The sequence below is a fragment of the Falco rusticolus genome, chromosome 12 (assembly GCF_015220075.1).
Source record: "Falco rusticolus isolate bFalRus1 chromosome 12, bFalRus1.pri, whole genome shotgun sequence".
NCBI classification, from domain to species: domain Eukaryota; kingdom Metazoa; phylum Chordata; class Aves; order Falconiformes; family Falconidae; genus Falco; species Falco rusticolus.
The window spans coordinates 23,156,106-23,173,805 of record NC_051198.1 but is presented as its reverse complement, the minus strand read 5'-3'; the positions used below and the strand labels follow the sequence as shown (position 1 = coordinate 23,173,805).

General features: G+C 40.5%; 1 protein-coding gene across 1 annotated transcript in view; it reads left to right on the top strand.

The window, feature by feature from the left end:
- PTPN14 (protein tyrosine phosphatase non-receptor type 14) overlaps positions 1-17,700 on the top strand; it is a 121,523-nt gene continuing 103,823 nt past the window's right edge. Inside the window, exon 1 of the mRNA XM_037405310.1 lies at positions 1-492. The gene's annotated coding sequence lies outside the window, so the exon portion shown is untranslated. The remainder of the gene's footprint in view (positions 493-17,700) is intronic.

The window sequence follows — 17,700 nt, the reverse complement described above, 5'->3', positions numbered from 1 at the left end:
AAGAAAAAAAAAAAAAGGAGAAAGAGAAAAGAAATCCCAAGTCGCGTCCCCGACGTCTCCGGGCCCCGCGGCCGCAGCGGCCGCCCCACATTCCTGGCATTCCTGGGCCGTGACTCCCCGCGCCGCCCCGGCCCCGGCCCCGCCGCCTCCGGCTCGTCCGCCCGCCGGCCCCGCTCGCCCCCGCGGGACACCAGTCCCCTCCCTCCCGGCCGGCCTCCCTCCTTCTCGCACCCCGCGGGCGGCAGCAGGAGCTCAGGGCGCCCCGGCCCCCCGCGCCGCCACCGGCGGCCCCAGCTCCCGGCCCCGCCGAAGTTCCCCGCGGTGGCCGGGCCGGGGCGGCGGGAGCGGGTCTCCCTCCCCAGCGTCCCCGGGGAGCGGGCCCGCCCGTTTCGGGTCCCGCCGGCAGCCGCTGCCTTCCGGGCCGGGACAGCCGCCTCCCGCGGGAGCGCACAAAGCCGGAGCCGCCGCGCTGCCCGGGCGGCCGCCCAGCAGGTAAGGAGCCGCCGAGTTCGCTCGAGTTCGGGCTCGGGCGCGTCCCCGCCGCGATCAGCCGCCCGCGCTGACTGAAACCAGCCGAGCGGTGCCTTCCACCCTGCCTGCGCGACAGGCGCTGTTTGCGGAAGGCTCGCTTTGCCCCGCAGTCTGCAGTTACGGCTCCGCCGCGTACGCGCTGCTGTGTGTAAATTACGAAAATAGCCAAGCTTGGGTTACAAATGCCAGTCGGTGACCTACGATAAACAACCGTCGGACGGTCCGTCCAGCCCGTGAATTTAATCTGCTAGACACCCAGATAACACGGCATTGGTATCACCGGGAGGTATTTGCACATAGCTAGGAGCGGGCAGGGCTCTCTGCCGGGCTGCTAGTATTTACACCGCGGCGTGCCTGTGTTTGCCTTCCCCCCGCCCAGGGGTTTACCTTCTTCTTTGTTAGTTACAGTCAAGCCTAAACTGGCCGCTTGTCTTCAGCAAGTATGTAACGCCGAGTTACGCGGAACAGATCGCAGCGAGGCAGGGAAGAATGACATCTGCTCTCATTTCTGATGTGGCAAAGTCAATGAATTTTTAAGATCTCAAACTAGCTCTCTTTATTGGAGTGTATTTGGGACAAGTGTTACATAATGTATGTGTGGTATGTGGATATAATGCGTGCTGGAGCTTTCCTATCGAAAACGTTTTATTTCTGATATGCATAAAATAATCATATGTTTCTATTGTAAGCAACTCTTCGGCTGCTTGTAACTTGGAACAGTGACCGGTAAAGGCGTGGACTCAATATATCGTTGCCCAAAAAGTTTTCTGAGATTTTTGGCAGGTAGCGTGAAATTCATAGCTCAAAGAAATACTTTTACCAGACGCCAGTTCTTTTTTCTTTAAACTCTACACAGATAACAGCTACTGGGTTTGGTTGTTCTGAAAGCACTCTTACGTGCTGAAGTTCTTTAGGGTTTGGAAAAATATATGTTTAAAATGGCTCGCCCCAAATCACAGGTCACCACCTGCCAACCTCAATATTATGAGGGAAGGTAGTCGCGTCTCTTGAGGGAGAGATGTGAGGGGAGGCAGTCCCGGCAGGGACTGCTCTCTGCTTATCCAGCTGAGAATGTCCTATCAAATACGAGCCACAAACTATAGATTATATAGCTTTTGCTCTTGCCCTCTGGGAGGTTTGTAGCTGACATCTACTGCTTGTTACATGGTGTAAAATAAAGCATGTGTTGATATTATAGTAATGCAAATAAGCTTTAGGCCCTGTTCTGGTATTGGCAGTACTTTCTTGAACTTTTTTTTGTTTCTGTAGGAGGCTGTGCCAGAGTTGCTTACAGGCAGAGGGCACTTGTGTGTATCTAATGGGTCGTGATGGAAAAGTTGGGAGCTTTGCAAACTTGTGGTTTGAAGCACAGCCCATCAGCTAAAAGGTAGTCCCCAAAATCTGTGGAAGAGCTTGTGGCCATCAGTCCTGCCGCTGCATTTGTGTGCATGAAGCTTGAAAGCACGACTGTCTCAATGCAACCTCAGAAGATCTAGTGGTGAGGATCGAGGCTGGAGGGGGAACTGCAGGACTGATCTCTGTATGGAGCAAATTGAATTTTTGTATGTACCTTACACTTACAGTTTTAAATGTGTCTTTTAAATGTTTCTGTAATAATAGCAGAAGTAGCTTTGGTGCAGTGTTGTTCATGAGGGTTAATTAGCAACCAATGTTAGTACTAACGACTGACTTTTCTCCTGGTTGTTCTTGTCCAGCAGAAGCCCATGAGTCAGTTATTGTAACTTAGGTATGGAATGGCTTTCCATGAAACACATCTGGTTTTGTGGACTTAGCAAATTGTTTTGGCTGCCAGTGGCTCCTCCAATGTAGGAGAAAGTATTTATTATACAAAAAAAAAAAAAAAAAGTTGTCTAAATGCTTTCGGTAATGCTGTGGCTTCCTTTTTCTATGTCTGGTACCACTGGAGCCAAAAAGGCTGCACTTCATTCTGTTTCTCTTCATATCCAATGAGGCTGTATTTGATTAAGTGTTACTAAAGTAGCTCACTTTAATCAGGGTTTAAGTTTAGCGTAGATATATGCAGTGTGAAAAGTGTACTTGAACTCCAGCTCCTCAGCTGGAAGCAAGTCGTTCTCTGTTGCAAGGGTTAGTCAGCAGAGGGATCTTTATAAACTGCTGGTAGTATACAAAAGCTAAAAGGTTTTCAGCAGGCAGTGCCGCTTAGTAGCGTATCAGTCCTAGTCCTGCAAAGACCCACCCATGTGCGAATATTCACGTTCCCGAATAGTGCTTTTGAAACCACAGAATTTTTGTTACACACATAATAATAAACATATATACAAGTCTTTGCAGGAGCCAGACTATAATACTTAGTATGCAATATATTTGTGCATGTGTATCCAGCTCAATTACAAGATTTCAAGAAAGGCTTAATTTTTATGCTGAGCAGATGCCATAAAAGTCTTTTTTTATGTTGTAAGTCCACTGTGAAGCGCGGCATGCCTTGGCCTATTATACTTTGTGGACTTATACTGGAACAGATCCTGGCCTTTGAAAACAAACCATTACCCTGAAGATGTTCCTCCTGTGAGTACACAGAATACTCTGAAATTTTATGTGGAAAGGTCTGGTTCCATTTTTTTTAGATCTACTGGTTCTCTATTCAGAGACTGTGTGAAAGCTGCCCCCTCCACCTCTTAAATGGTTTAAAAAAAATATTAAAAAATAAAAATGAAAGACAGGATCCTAAAGGAACTGAAGTAGACCTGAGCTGAAGTCCCGGATCACAAAAAAAGTATGATATTTGTTCCGGTGTCTAACTCCCATTCTTCTGCATCTAGTGCAGGAGACTTCAAAACTCAGTGAGCACTCGTAGCTTCCTCTGGTTGTGTTGAATCCAGACTGTGTCTAGAGCGAGTGTAGCCTGTCCTGTGTGGTGCCCATCTTCTGCCTAAGACCTTCTGGCTTGCTGTGCACTTGGAGCTGAAGAGGTGTTCTATGAGGAGGCATCCCACAGGCTCTGAAGGAATAGGGTTCCTCACAAACGTGGAAATAGCCATGGGGGCAAGAACTACAGTCCGTGACTCTTCCCCTTTCCTCTTTCTTCTGGGATGTAGGAGGGAGTGAGGAGAACTCTGGAGTGTGAAAGGATCAATGAGTCAAATGTCCACGTGCCTGAAAGCTGAGAGGTGCTTTGTCGGGTTATGGGGGTTTTGTTGACTTGGTCTTTATCTGTTCTGTAAGACAGTGTTATTTTAGAGACAGTAACACTACATCTTTATTTTTGAGTTGTGTGCATTACTGGTGATGGTTATTTTCTTTTACCCTGTCTCTTGATAGTATTTGGCTTGACTATCTGGTCTTTGGGGATAGTTCATTTTTTCTTTCACTGTAAAGCTACATGACAAAATGGAGCTTGTGATTGAAATGTCTGGATAGTTTTGTAATAATAATAAGCAACCAGAACACGAAATTGGAGCTACTGAAAATTTTTGAGCTATAAGATGTAACCAGGTACCACTTATCTTAAATAGATGAGGAATCAAAATTGGTTTTGACATAATATTTTGGATTAAAATTGGATTTGTCTTTCCCTGTTGAATGCATACACGCTATCCTTTTCTTCTGCTTGCATGTTTTCTGTTTAAATAAACCTTTAGGTAATTTCATTCTATTTATTCATAGTTGATGCTTTGTAGACAAGAAATCTCAGTATTGGCTTTACTGATTCCTTTAACATAGCACAGTCTGAGCTATTTTTCTTTGGAAAGAATGATTTTCTCTAGCTAAACCTGTTGTTTTTTACTTGTTGATGAATAATGATATAAATTTTTAAAGCAAACTTACTCAACTCAAGGATGATTTCATGTGAAGGTTTGAAGGATTAGGAGCATTTTAATTTCATTGTCTTCAACTTTGAATGTCTGTGCCTAATAATGTAATGGAATTTGACCAGTTTTAGCTAACTGGCAAGATTAGGTTGTGGTCAAACAAGGGCAATGTGACTATGCAAATGCAGTACCTTGCCTTCTGAACAATGTTGATTGGTATTTTAGGCTTTAGATGCAGAGGAAAGTAAAGGCGACTTTAAAATGGCACTTTAAAGTACTTCTCAAGGTCAGCAAATCAATGCTAAAAGTGCCATTGGAATTAAGGACACAAGACTATGATGCAGCACAAAGCTTGTAAAAGGAACGTGCATTTGTTTTAAAATGTATTTTCCCCCCATCATTGCTGCCCTAATAAGCAGTTGTACATATCAGCTATATATGAGCAACTTCTGAAAATACCTAAGGGATTATAAACTTAGCACTAATTAAGCATAAATTTAGCTAACGTTAAGGTTTTCTAACCAAAGGATTTTTCTGGAAGGAGTTGGTTATGTGACATGTTGTATGGGTGATGTGCTGGGAAGAAGAGAACACTAACCTACAGCCCCCCTCTGATATCCCTCAGTCATTGTGACAGTTTTGTGTTCTGCTGATGTGAAGAGTTTAGATACTGAGCTTTGCTCAACACCAAGGAAGTCTTCTGGAAACTGCAACTCTCCTTTCTAATTCTCAGTGAGTGTGCTTTTTCTTATGACAAAGAATACCTTTTTTTTTTTTTTTGGTAACAATGTAAACCTTAAATTACCATGTGATGTAAAAACAACTCTGAAAGGGGGGGTGGTGAACATGTATGTTGGTGATCTAATAAACTGGATGAATGATGGTGTGCCAAAACTTGCTAATGATGCAAAAGTATTTGGATTAGGCAAGATTGAAGAAGACAGAAAATTGTAAGCGGAATCCAAGAAAGCTGGGTAAAAGGGAAACAGCAGATGATGTTGATAAATTCAAGAATATGCATGTTGAAGGGAATAATCAAATTACTTGTTCATGTTACTGGATTGTAAATTAACTATGTTTATTAAGGTGGGGAGGAAGATTTCAACAATGTTTTATTTGAACTTATGCACCTTCTTAATGCTTAGCATTGGGCAGAAAAAAACGCTACAGTTGTGCAATGTTGTGTTAATAACACAAGGAACATTATTAAACTGGTGCTCATATTCACCTGGAATAATCAACCTGTGATCTCTTATCAAAGAGGAGAGACTGGAAAATATTCATATGAACTTGAACTGGAAATACTAGTGTAGTGTCATTTCAAAGGGGTCAGTTAGATGAGTTGGTATAGATACGTGCAAAATAATGTTGCCATTAATAAGCAATAATTCCATTAGCCTTTAATTCAGTGACTATTTTTAGGGAGCAGTTTGAAAGACAACGTGTATAACACTCCCCCCAATCACCATTTAATTTTTAATTTTTTTTAATACAAATAATTGTAACACTGCCAAAGGAGATTGTATGAACAAAGATCCTAGTAGGGCGAAAAAGTGAACCGTTCCTAGGGACAGGAGGAACAGTCACAGCTACAGCCAAAGGGGTGTTAACTGTAGTGCTGTAGGGCATAAATCAACACTATCTGATGGGTTGAATCTTTGATTTGCAATCTATCTGTGTTGCAACTATCTATAAAATAAAATGTGGACTGATTTTCTGACTTCCCTGTTGAAAAGGCTGAAACTATTCTGAACTCAGAAAATAAGGTTAATGGGAAGGCCCTCATCTGTGAAGATGCGTAAAAGTGATGTGCTCCTTTGGGACTCCATTCTTTGAACAGCTACCCAAAGGACACTGAGTAGGGCCTTAGCACAGGAGAAGTTGGCAGTGTAGGAGAAGCGCAAGGTTACCAGTAGTTGTTTTAACTTGTGTTTGTGCAATTCTTTCTTGTTTTTACAACTGAGAAAATACTTTGCATTCCTAAGGTTTTTTAGATTAGCCCTTATCATGGAACTCCCTCCTTTGAAAGGAGGCATTCACTACCTTGTAGATAAAATGCCTTTAGTTTTTTATTGATGATGATACTTAAACTAGGTCTTTGGACAAGCCTGGGCAAAATCAAGGGACTTTGCCAATCAGAGATTCAACTAATACAAGCCAGATCACATTTTGATGTCTACGTGCCGTTTTAAATTTGACCCCTTCCCTCAACACTTTCATTTGTTCTTTTGATGCAAAACTGTATCCTATTGGTAGTGGAAACCCTGTGTTTTCCGAGTACATGATATACAGTGCTTATCTCAGGCACTTTAAAAGGAAGACAATATGTAAAGGAATTTCTACACAAAATTTGTGCCTGCTGTTTACCAGGACAGAGGAAGAGGAGAGGGAGAAGCAATATATCCAGTGACCTAATTCCCCATGTGCTGAGGTGGAGTAAAACTTCTGATGCCTTCAGTGGGAGAAGGCCTTGAAAGTCCTACCCTGATTTGTGAGAAAATCTGACTTCTCCCTTAAGAGCTTTCTGAAAGGCTTAATGTGAACAGACCTGCCTCAGAAGGAAGAGCCATGATTTGCTTTGGGGGTGATGGGAATTTATTTCAAAGGTTCTGGAAAACAGGCATCTGAAATGATGGCAATGTTTCGCTCCTCTTCCCCCCCCCCCCCCCCCCCCCCCCCAGCTTGGTTGGCATAGTTTAAGACCTACTGGGTAGGACTGGTGTCTATTTAGATTCTTTGTGGTGTTGTGAAGTGTCAGTCTGTTTAGGAAAATGTTTTGGTCAGTTTACCAGATTAAGAAGTTGGCTGTTAAGGGGATGGTTGATGCAGTCTTTTGCTGGTAGACAGAAATACTGCCAGAGATTCAGAGCTCTGGTAGGTTCAGAACAGAGGGTGTACATGGCAAGTTTCTGCTTGTGAGCAAAACAACTTATGCAGATGTTTTTGAGTGAAGGTTCTGTGATTCCTTGCACCTTTGGCAAGGCTGTGTTGGGGGAATCTGTGACAGCAGAGGAAGCTAAATCATGGTGATGATACTTATATGCTGCTGCTTCCCACCTTGTGGTTCTTTCTGAGAACAGAGAAAGGCAATGGCAGGGTTTGCTTGCAAGTTTTCTTCCATGTGTCCATGTTCTTCTGAGTAGCTTGGTGCCCCCAAATGCATTTGTACATTTGTTGGAAGTCTTGTTCATAAAACAGAGCTAAAATAATACAGGAGAACATTATTGAGGCCGGTTAGCATTTAGCATCCAAATACATCCAATGAACAAATATGTTCATTGCTAGTAATTTCAATTCATTTTTTTATTAACTTTATTTCTGACAAGCAGGAAATAAAAGCTGCCATTTGAAGATGAAAGTTATTTATGCTTGTTACATATTTTAGGGCTTTTGGTATGCAGTTTAGTGTTTCAATACTACTTAATGTTATGCAGAGGAAAGTGTTTAAATAACTACAGTGCTGTATATGAAGAGTTAGATTTCATTTAATAATTAAAATTTTTTAATTCCTTTCTGTGTTGTGTAGAATGTGCCAGGAGCCTTACGGGTAGCATAAGATGTAATACATGTCTTGAATTACAATCTAAGGAAGAGGGGAAGAAATGGTTTGGTGCAATGGGCAAATGGTGTGCTGGGAAGAGCTGGCATGCATCTGAGGATTTTGGTTTCTTTGGTCATAATCCTGCCCTCCTCTGTAGCTGGTTTGTTCCTTGGGAGTTTTTCTGGTTTCTGTATTTAATTTTTAAATCATCATAAACATGTATTTAAATATGCAAATTCAGAAATGCACATTTCCTCTAAATTTACAGTTCAGTAATTAAGAGACAGTTGTCTCTGAAGGGAATTACTGACACCACCTCAGGACCTGACTTCATGAAGTGATGAGTTTCCCTGGAGCTGGAATGGAGGGAAGCACCTTTAGGAAGGATACAGTAGCTTGGAGTATGAGATATTTTCTGCTTGCTGTATGCTAGTTTTGATGTAGCTGTTCATGTTCTTTGTTGCTGGTGTAGAAACCTAAAACAGTTGCTCAAAGAACAGCTCTGAGTTTTTGTAGTACACATTTACATATAACTCTTCACTGCTGAAAAGGTAAATTATTAATGTACCTTATGTCAGTAGGATGTGCTTTCAAAACCATTAAACCTTGCCTAATGGTGGCCCAGTTGTTTCATCTGATGTACAAATGGGTTTATCCAGAGAGACTGATACAGTCTTACAGTTTTCCTAGAACCTGATTTAGGTACGAAAATTGTGATCCATACACTAATTCATCTGTCAAAACATCGACAAGGGTTGGGTACACATTGGAGACAATTAGTAATTTTGTTCTAGTAGTCAGTAATGTGAACCTCTCTGTTGATATTATATAAGGTTTCTTTCCTACTTTTCTATTTTCAGATTGGGTTACAATAGAAGTTCGTTAACATGTAGCTTAATTTTCACGCTGGCTTTATGTGTTCGGTGTCCTTGACAAGTACCACTAACTCTGCATACGGCTGTGAAATTTGCACTTCCTCCCCGCACTGCCCAACATCCCCCCCTGCGTTGTCCAGTGTCTGCCCCCACCCCCACCCCCCCAAGCAATACACCAAAATGGTCATGACTGCAGGACTATGAGCTTGCAATAATACCGTAAGTTCCATGCAAGTAAATCTGTTAAATGAATGGGGTATTCAGCTAACTTCAGAAAACACTGTCTGCTCTTAAATACCTCTTGGTTTTGCTTTCTCTTAGTTCTCCTTAGTAGTGTGGATTTACAATGTAATTTATTTTTTACTTGGGATGGAATCAGAGCAAATACGTTTCTCAGTCTCATAGTGTTGTATTCTGCAGAGAGGAACAGAGGATATGACAATGATAGGGAAGGATATCCTCAATCATTCCTCTATTTTCTTACGGTGAAAAAACTTGTGCATGGTTATCTTAAGGCTTTTTGTCACAGCCTGAGAGCTGTGGCTGCAGTGTGGAAAGCAGAACATGTTAGTTTTGTTGACTGCCTTTTGAAAAAGTTAAAATCTGGGAATTACAATAAAATAACACTTAAAACTTACATGTTAAAAAAGACCCTTTAGTAATAAAGTGAATAAAATAATTTTGTAAGATTAAGGCAGAATCTAGATTGTTTATCACAAAAAAACTTCCCAATAAGCTCTATGATATGTTGTGTTACTCTCTCAGGAGTAGTAGCTCTGTTGTGGGGACTATGTTAAAATAACACTTGACAGTCTACTAGAGCATTCAGTGAAGAGTTTAAATCTCTGTCATAAAACCAGACAAGGTTCTGGCTTTGTAATCAGATAGGTCTCTTTCTACATAGTCGTTTGAAGTAATAAAATATTTTTTCAAATCAAACCCATGTGATATTAACTCCAGTAATTGTTATTTTTCTGCAGTTCTAAGGATGAAGATGAGCTGGGTTACTGAATTTGGGAAAAAGTTGAGGGGTTTAGTGGGGTTTTTTTTTGGTGTTTTGGGTTTTTTTGGGGGTGGTGTTTTTTGGTTTTTGGTTTGTTTTTTTTTTTAGCTTGGGCATTTAATATGCATTCTTTAGCAAAGAATCTGGTAAAACAATAGTATAAAACCAATCCAGATATCTTGAAGTAAATAGTTTTGGCAGTATAGTGTTTTGGGGCCTTCACAAACAAAGTGATGTCCTTTGCAATATTTCATACGCTGTACTGGGACTTTGATATGTGCTTCATTTGCTTTATCCCGAGGCATTTGAGAGACCATATATCCATTCACCCATGTATATTCCTGCCCTGGCTGTGGCTGTCTTGAGGCATGCTGCCCAAGCTATTTTCACACTAGTTATGCTGGGTGCTTTGTACACCAGGTTTCTTCAGGTGTCAGTAGTCCTGCTCTCTACAGCATGCTCCAAGCAAGGTGCTAAATGCATCTCATGGAGAACCAGTGTGGGTAGGAACTGTTTGTGTGATGACTTAAAATGTAGATTTCCTCTACTGCTGTCTCAGTGAAGTAATTTTACTGGCATGTGTGGTGATCTGTGTACAGGGGTCAAACCTAAAGGAATTTGATCAGTGTAACAAACTGATAGTGCTGGGTATCGAGTGCTAACTGCAGCGGAAGGGACTGTGCAGCAAACAGTGCAGAACCTGTTCTGGATGATGTTGTCAGTGTCAGGTGTTTTATTAAGTCTTTATGCAGTGAGTCCTCCACCTGTTAAGATAAAAGATTGAGGAGAGCTTGAAATGTTTTTTTGTTTTTATTTGGGGGGGGGGGTTTGTAGTTTTGTTTTGGTTTAAAACATAATATATCTCTCATTCCCATAATGGGAAAGAAATATAGGAAAGGCAAATTAAAGTTATGAAATATCAAAGGTATATGGTTTAAGAGTATTTCTGTCAACTGATGAAAACCGCTAATATGTAGTCTCCCAAATGTGATGTGCCTTATTACAGGTTTTGTATGATTAGTCGTGTGCTGCCTATCACCATAACCATTGTGGCATTTTGCATTGGATAAGTGATGTCTAGACATGGCTGTAAGCTTTACTTCTGCGGTTTATCTCTCTCAGGAGTTAGAAATGTGTCGGACAATGAAAAGTTCTCTTTGTATTTAGGCGACTTTGAAATACTGGAACCAGTTACAGTATTCTGTTGCAGTATTTGTCTGTATATGCCTTTAAAGACTACATGTCAAATCTTTCGTATTACATTTTCAGTGATTTGTATACTTTCATCTCTGTGACAAGGAATATGGCAATGAATGGTGGTTCTGAAGATTTGGCAGAAGTATAAGCAGAAGACGTTATCAAATATGTGGAAGCAGTTCATGTACTGTGTTCAAATATAGATGTGTTAGTTTGTGAACAGTGAGAACTTTACAAGGACAAACTGCAGGGTCAGAGGAAATAAAAAACAAAAGAATGCCCAATTGCTATGTCTGGAAAGAGCACTGATTACTCTGTCCTTGTCCTCCGGGGATCATCATGATGATGACAACTGTGTCTTACGTCCTTTGACCAGCTAGACTACAAGGCATAGGTAATTGGACTTTTTAAGTTAATTTGTTAAGTTAAATTCAGACCTCTTCCTGGAGATAGTAATGGAGCAAGCAGCACAAGTAGACCAAAGGGGCTCAGAGTCTTATGCAAGAGGAGCCAGTACAATACATATGGATTCTGAGATACAAAAAGTTTAAGTATTGCAGTTGGGTGCATACTGGCATTGTAACTCACCTCGTATCGTTCTGTTACATGCTAGGAGAGCGGAAAATTACAACTCTGTTATTCAAGACTGTAGTAAATCTAGTTAATACCTCATACTTCTGACACATCTGTCAATGTGGTATCATGATTATTTACCTTGGCACTGTAAGCTCCAAGCAGGAAGTCCAGCTGGTGAGCACTACAGCCCAAAGCCTCTGGCATACACTTACTGGCCCCATGGCTGCCAGCGTAACCTGCAGCCCTCCTTACTAAACCAGAGTGTTCATGTGAACAGAGGTTTGCAGGATCAGGACATCAGTTTCCAAAGGTGAGTGTGTGAAAAGGGGTCAGTAACTTTTGACAGCTTGTTGCAAAGTAACCTCTGTTAGAGGATTATTACTTGCAAAGTCAATTGTTATGACCTTATTTTAAAACAAAAAGCTGTAGTGGTGAGATTGATATGCTTAACCTGAGTTCCTTTAGGACATTTTTCAGCTAGGTCTGGGAATAAGTAAACACCTAAAATAATCTCTGGTTTTGTCATTTTTCTGGTAGCGTGCGTGCTTCCTGTGTTATGAAAGTCATCATTAGATTAGCTGTGTTTAAGCTTCCTGTCTCACCAGGGTTTTTTCCATGATTTTTACGATCTCTTTCAGGAGCTACCAATATCATGTTTCTGTAATAAAGGCTTCACTTAAATTATGGGATTTTTCTATTTTTTTTCTCTCCACTTTCTTGTCTAAAAATATCTTTCTAACTCTGTAACTTTCTCAGTTTTGTTTTGTTTTTTTTAATGGCAGATGCTATTGTAATAACATGCAGGCTAGGAAAGCATACCACTACTTCTGTCTGCAATTCGTGCTCTTTCATAATTTGTACAAAAAAACTGAACAGCCTGTTTAGCTGTATCACTTCTTATTCTCACTCTGTGAAGTGCCCTAGGATTTTAAATGAACTTCCAAGTGTGGTGTATGTGCTGTAGGAGCAGTGGCCTTCATTGTGCCAGAGATTGGTGACTCCAGTTTGCATGAGTCAAAAGAGGTCATAGGATCATAGAATCATTTAGGTTGGAAAAGACCTTTAAGATTGTTGAGTCCAACTGTTAACCTAACACTGCCGAGTCCACCACTAAACCATGTCCCTAAGCACCATTAGCATATGGCGTCATGGTGGGGGTATTTTCATTGCTTGCTTTCGGTTTGTTAGGTGTCTGCGTGTCAGGAAGAGAGGTTACCTCTGTGGTATCTCAGGTTAGACAATAGAAGTGTTGTGAGCTGTGTTGTTTACCTGGTCTAACCAACCATTATGCTACTTTTCTTGGCCTCTTGTGGGGAAAATGCTGTTGTTTAATAGATAACCCTTCAACTGTGAACTCTGGCTGAGAAAATAAGTAACTGAGATGGACAGTGTCATGTTTGGCTTATCTAGGGTAGAGATACTGAATACAGAAGTCTTGAAATATATAGGGTTTAGCATATTCTCTTACCATTAAGCATGGAGACTGTGGGCACTGAAAATAACTGACATGCTGGATTTCATATGTGCTCATTTAAGTAAATTTACATCAAAGCAAGAGGTATATCTAGACAGGAGGTTTTAAAGCAAAAAGTGGAGCTGAGTTTTCAGAACAATGAGGTAGAACTCCTCCAGGACAGTCCCATCTTAGTCCGACCATGGGCAAACATTTTGCCGTTACTGCCATACCCTGCTGAAACTTCTGTGTGTCTCTTATGGTTGTCTCATTTTCCATTAATAGATATCATTTGCTTGCCAGGGTGTGTGTTTGCCTGTAATGTTGGTGAGATTGCAAATTCTAGTGTAAGTGAAGATTGAAGTAACAGTTGAATGTGAAGATCTTTAGGACTGTCTTTAGGTTTTACCCCTCTGATTAAACTTTTTTTTTGACTATACAAATGCAGCGCTGCCTTGCCAATTGATGTTTCTTTGTGGTTTTCATATCAAGCCTTGTGTTATTGCCATAGAGTATGCATTAACTCCTTTCATGTTCTTTTGCCTTCAAATGTAATACCGAATTTGGGAATTATCAGGATAATAATTAGATTTGGGATTTCATATTTAACTTTTTGGGGACGATAAATAGTTTCTTGATTCTTTACATGCTAATTTTTGCCTAAAACTTTCCATGACAGCTTGTTTCTATGTTCACTGATCCGTTTATTGCATCATCTAGGCTCTTTCTAAATAAGTAGCTGTGGTAGAATTGAATGGGAGAGTTTGCCCCAATTTGACACCAGCATTCTCAATAAGCCACTAATTCAATTCTGTGTTTTCCTAAGCTGTGGCAGCACTGCTGTGGTATAAAATCTTGAACTTACTTCATAATGATGCTTTTCCTTTGTAGTTACTAACTGTTGTTTACTTTGTCTGCTTCTAAAAGCTATATATTATTTTAGTGACAGGTTTGTATTTTGCGTTTTTAGCCTATGACCGCAGTAACAAGTAGCTCCTTCCCTTCCCTTAAAAGATAGTTTCAGGGTCATCCTAATTGAATGCTTTCACTCACTTGCCTATGGTGTGCTCTTCATTTGAGCATCATTGTCTTGATGGTAATTAAACAAAAGCCCAATTAAGTCTCATGCTATACTGGGAAGTAGCTTGCCAGAATTTGACAGTGGAACAAAGGATGTTTCATTGACAAATTTCTTCAGAGGAAAATGTCTCAGTGGAGGTCTGTAAAGCAGCACATGTGATTTTAGGCACTTACTAGCTACCGCTTTTAAATTATTTTAAATCTATGTCTGAGCCTTCTGCTCTGCTGTGAAGATGTGGCTCAAAACACTACATTTGCTGTAGAGCTAATTTCTATCCACCAATAATGTGAAAGTCCCCTTGAAACATTGTCTTTCCAAAGTAGGTGAGATGAGAGTGAGCAACCTCTTAGCTTCTTGGAATATTTCAACACAGGGCTATATGATAAAAAGACAGGATTAAAAACTTTCTTTTTTTTTTTTATAAGCCTGTAAATTTCACTTAACTGAAGCCATTGTAGTTATTACTCTTAATATTTTTGTTTTAAAATCCATAAATCTGAAGAGTCACTTTAAGAGTGGAAAGGGAAGAATGCATTAGAACAATGTTTTTTTCAAACTGTGCCTTGCATGGCTGTTGGCATTCATCCTGATGGGTAAAGTGGTTTGAGAAAGGGGAGGGAGCACACGAGATGAAGAGGAAAACAGCACAGAAGAGCCTGCTTCAATGGGACTCTTTGTAATAGTTACAGGACCACTGCCTTATTGCATGAAAACTTGTAAAATGTGTGAAAAGAGAACTTTAGTTGGGTCCCCAGCTTTCTCTCTCTTTTGCTGTTAACTTTTCCATTTGAATGCCGTAGCTCTGTATCCCTGTATATCAAAACCAAGACAATAATGGTCAACAGTTCCAAGTACGTGTGTACATTACTATGTTTGATTTCCACCAAGCCATAAACACTCTTTGTCCTTTGCCTTTTACTAGCTATTGGCTTGGCTATTCCTTGTGGACAGGAAAGCTGTGTTTAATGCTTTGTAAAGTGGCCATCGGTTCCTTGCTTTTATCTCTATTCAGCGTAAATTATTTTCTGCAAGGCTACAGAACTGTTCTGGCCAAGCTTTGCAGGTGTCCCTTGTGGAGAGCTATTTCAGGGTAAAGACTTAATCTTACTGTTTCTTTCCTCCCCTTCTCTCTGTTTCATCTCTCCTTGAAGAACGCTAATTCTGAATGATAGGAGCCCATGTTTTGTTTCCTCCCTCCTCCTTGGCTCGCATTTGTTGTTGTTTTTTTCTCATTTTCAGAATTAACCCTCAACTGGATAGGCTGAAGTATATTCTTTTACCCTTAAGCTTGGAAACTTGGTGTGCACTGCCATTGCAATATTTCTAAAGGGAAATTCAGCCCATAATTATCAAATTAGATGCACATTCTGGTTCTTTGGCATGACTTTACTTCTGCCCATCTGTTAGGTTGGCACTCTGCCCCTCTCAGAAAGTAGCCGACCAGTTTCAGCTGAGCAGCGAAGCCAACCAAAGATGGGTTAAGAGAGGCAGCCCGCAGAACACTTTATGTTCGATTCCTCTTGCCAAAAGCTCTTCCTGTTTGCAAACAATGTCAGCTTAAGCCCATATGCTTCATTACATGGGATGACATCTGTGGAGACAGATGCAGGGATGGCAATACAAATGACATTTGATAAGGAAGGGCATATGTTATGAAACCAGACACCGCTATGAGTTTAAGATCCTGTCTGTGCTGCACGTGTGTACACAGAAATATAGATTGCTTGTATATTTTGTTGTGTAAGTGCATTCATCAGCCAGGGTTGGGCTTTTGAAGTGCACCAGCATTCAGGGTTTGTGTTAGGTGTAACTGCAGTGGTGTGATTAGTTTGTTGCAAATTATTAGCCTAGATCAGTATTTTGCTTCATCACTCTTTGAATGGTAACGTGCATTAAAGGTCCAGTAGTTTGCACCGTGCAAGGAAACACATTTGGATAATGACAGTGAGAGAGGTGTCAGTTGTACACAAGAGGATTCTGCTGTGGACTGCCTTTCTGGAGCATTTCAGTGTTATCTTCCAAAATGTCTTCTAGGAAATCCACTGATTTCAACATTTAGAAATACATTTGGATGTAAGTTTTACACATCTGGGTAGAAGAGGTGTAAAAAACACCATCTTTTGAGTAATCTCTTTGCCCCTTTGCTAGATTATGCTTCTTTTTCACCAGAGGTCAGGTTTCTACCCCTGCTTTTTGGATTTACAATGTGAATATCACATTCAGAAAATAAGTTAATTCTAATTAGATACAATCAAATTAAGATCTAGTTAACTCTTTTAAACTGACTTTCACATTCTAAGCATGTCTGAGGCAAAGTAATTTATTTTTCTACTTCAAAAATAGCTTTTTGTTGTCATGTGTGTGGTACAGCAACATATATGCAAACAACAAAGGACACAGCATTGTTCTTGGAGCCTTCCAGACAGACCAGCCATGTTGAAGAAATGATACAAAGTTACAGGAAAAGAGAAGGAAGAGCAAGTAGTGGTCCTAGCACAGCAACCTGCGAGGTCATTCCTCTGAAGCTGGGAGCACATCACAGAGAAGTGACTTCAGAGAGCCACCAGTGAACAGGAAAGGAGGAAAGAGAGGGGTTCTCCAGCAAAGTGGGTTTGGTTGCCTGTGCTGCTGCCTCCAGAAATTTCGAGACTGCATTTAGCAGAAGACTTGTTTTGCAGTGGCAATAAGGAAGCAGGACGGTTATTAGTAGATATAGAGAGTTGGCCTCAATCACAACAGCACCAAAGGGGAAACGGCAAGTGAGGGTTCCCATCAGTTTATGGTGAGACAGGGAGGAACTTAGTGTATGTGGAAAAAAATGCCTTTCTCTGACCGTAATGTGTCCTCATGTTGAGGGTGTCAGAAAGTCAACCGTAAGATTCAGACCTTGAAGGAGAATTTAAGAACCCTTCTTGTGTTCTCCAAATTGCCAAGGCTTATGGAGAAGGTAGTAAGTTTTCTTTAAATAAATTTTTTGCTTAATCCATTTTACCAAGCTGAAGAAAAGATACTTTTAAACATTTTCACTTTGATTTATATGGTCAGCAAAGTGTTAATCTCAACAATTCCAAGCAAACTGTTTTGATCCTGATGTGTCACATAAAGTGATATTTGTGGCATTCACACACAGGAGTTGATTTATTTCTGTCATATTTAATGTGAAATACTGTTAGCTTGGTATTTAATTTGCAAATTGTACATTGAGTAAATATATTCTGTTGCTTTATAGCACAAGCAAAAAACCCCATGTGCAGTATTTGGAGTATAGGCCTTACCAGCCATACTTGAAAAATACATTTTTAGTGTTTGGGTGAACGGAAACCACACTTTTGAAGAAGATGAATAGATATGGGCAAAATGAATCCTTGCATTAAAATGCCAAAATACCTTGGCTGTGGTTTCTGTATCCCTTTAATGGAGTTAATATTTGGTGTTCACAAAACTGGGAATGTTTTTTGGCATTTTGTCTCAGTTTTTATTGAAAAACATTTATCCAAGTGAAATAAGGTATTTATATCTTTAGATATGTAGGACTGCAATGAATAGTTGCCAGAAGTTGACATAATTTCTCTAACAAGCTGTTTTAATAGTTCTTATACATTAAAATCTTTTTGCTGTATTTGAGGAACTTCCTGTATTTTCCATGTCAGGT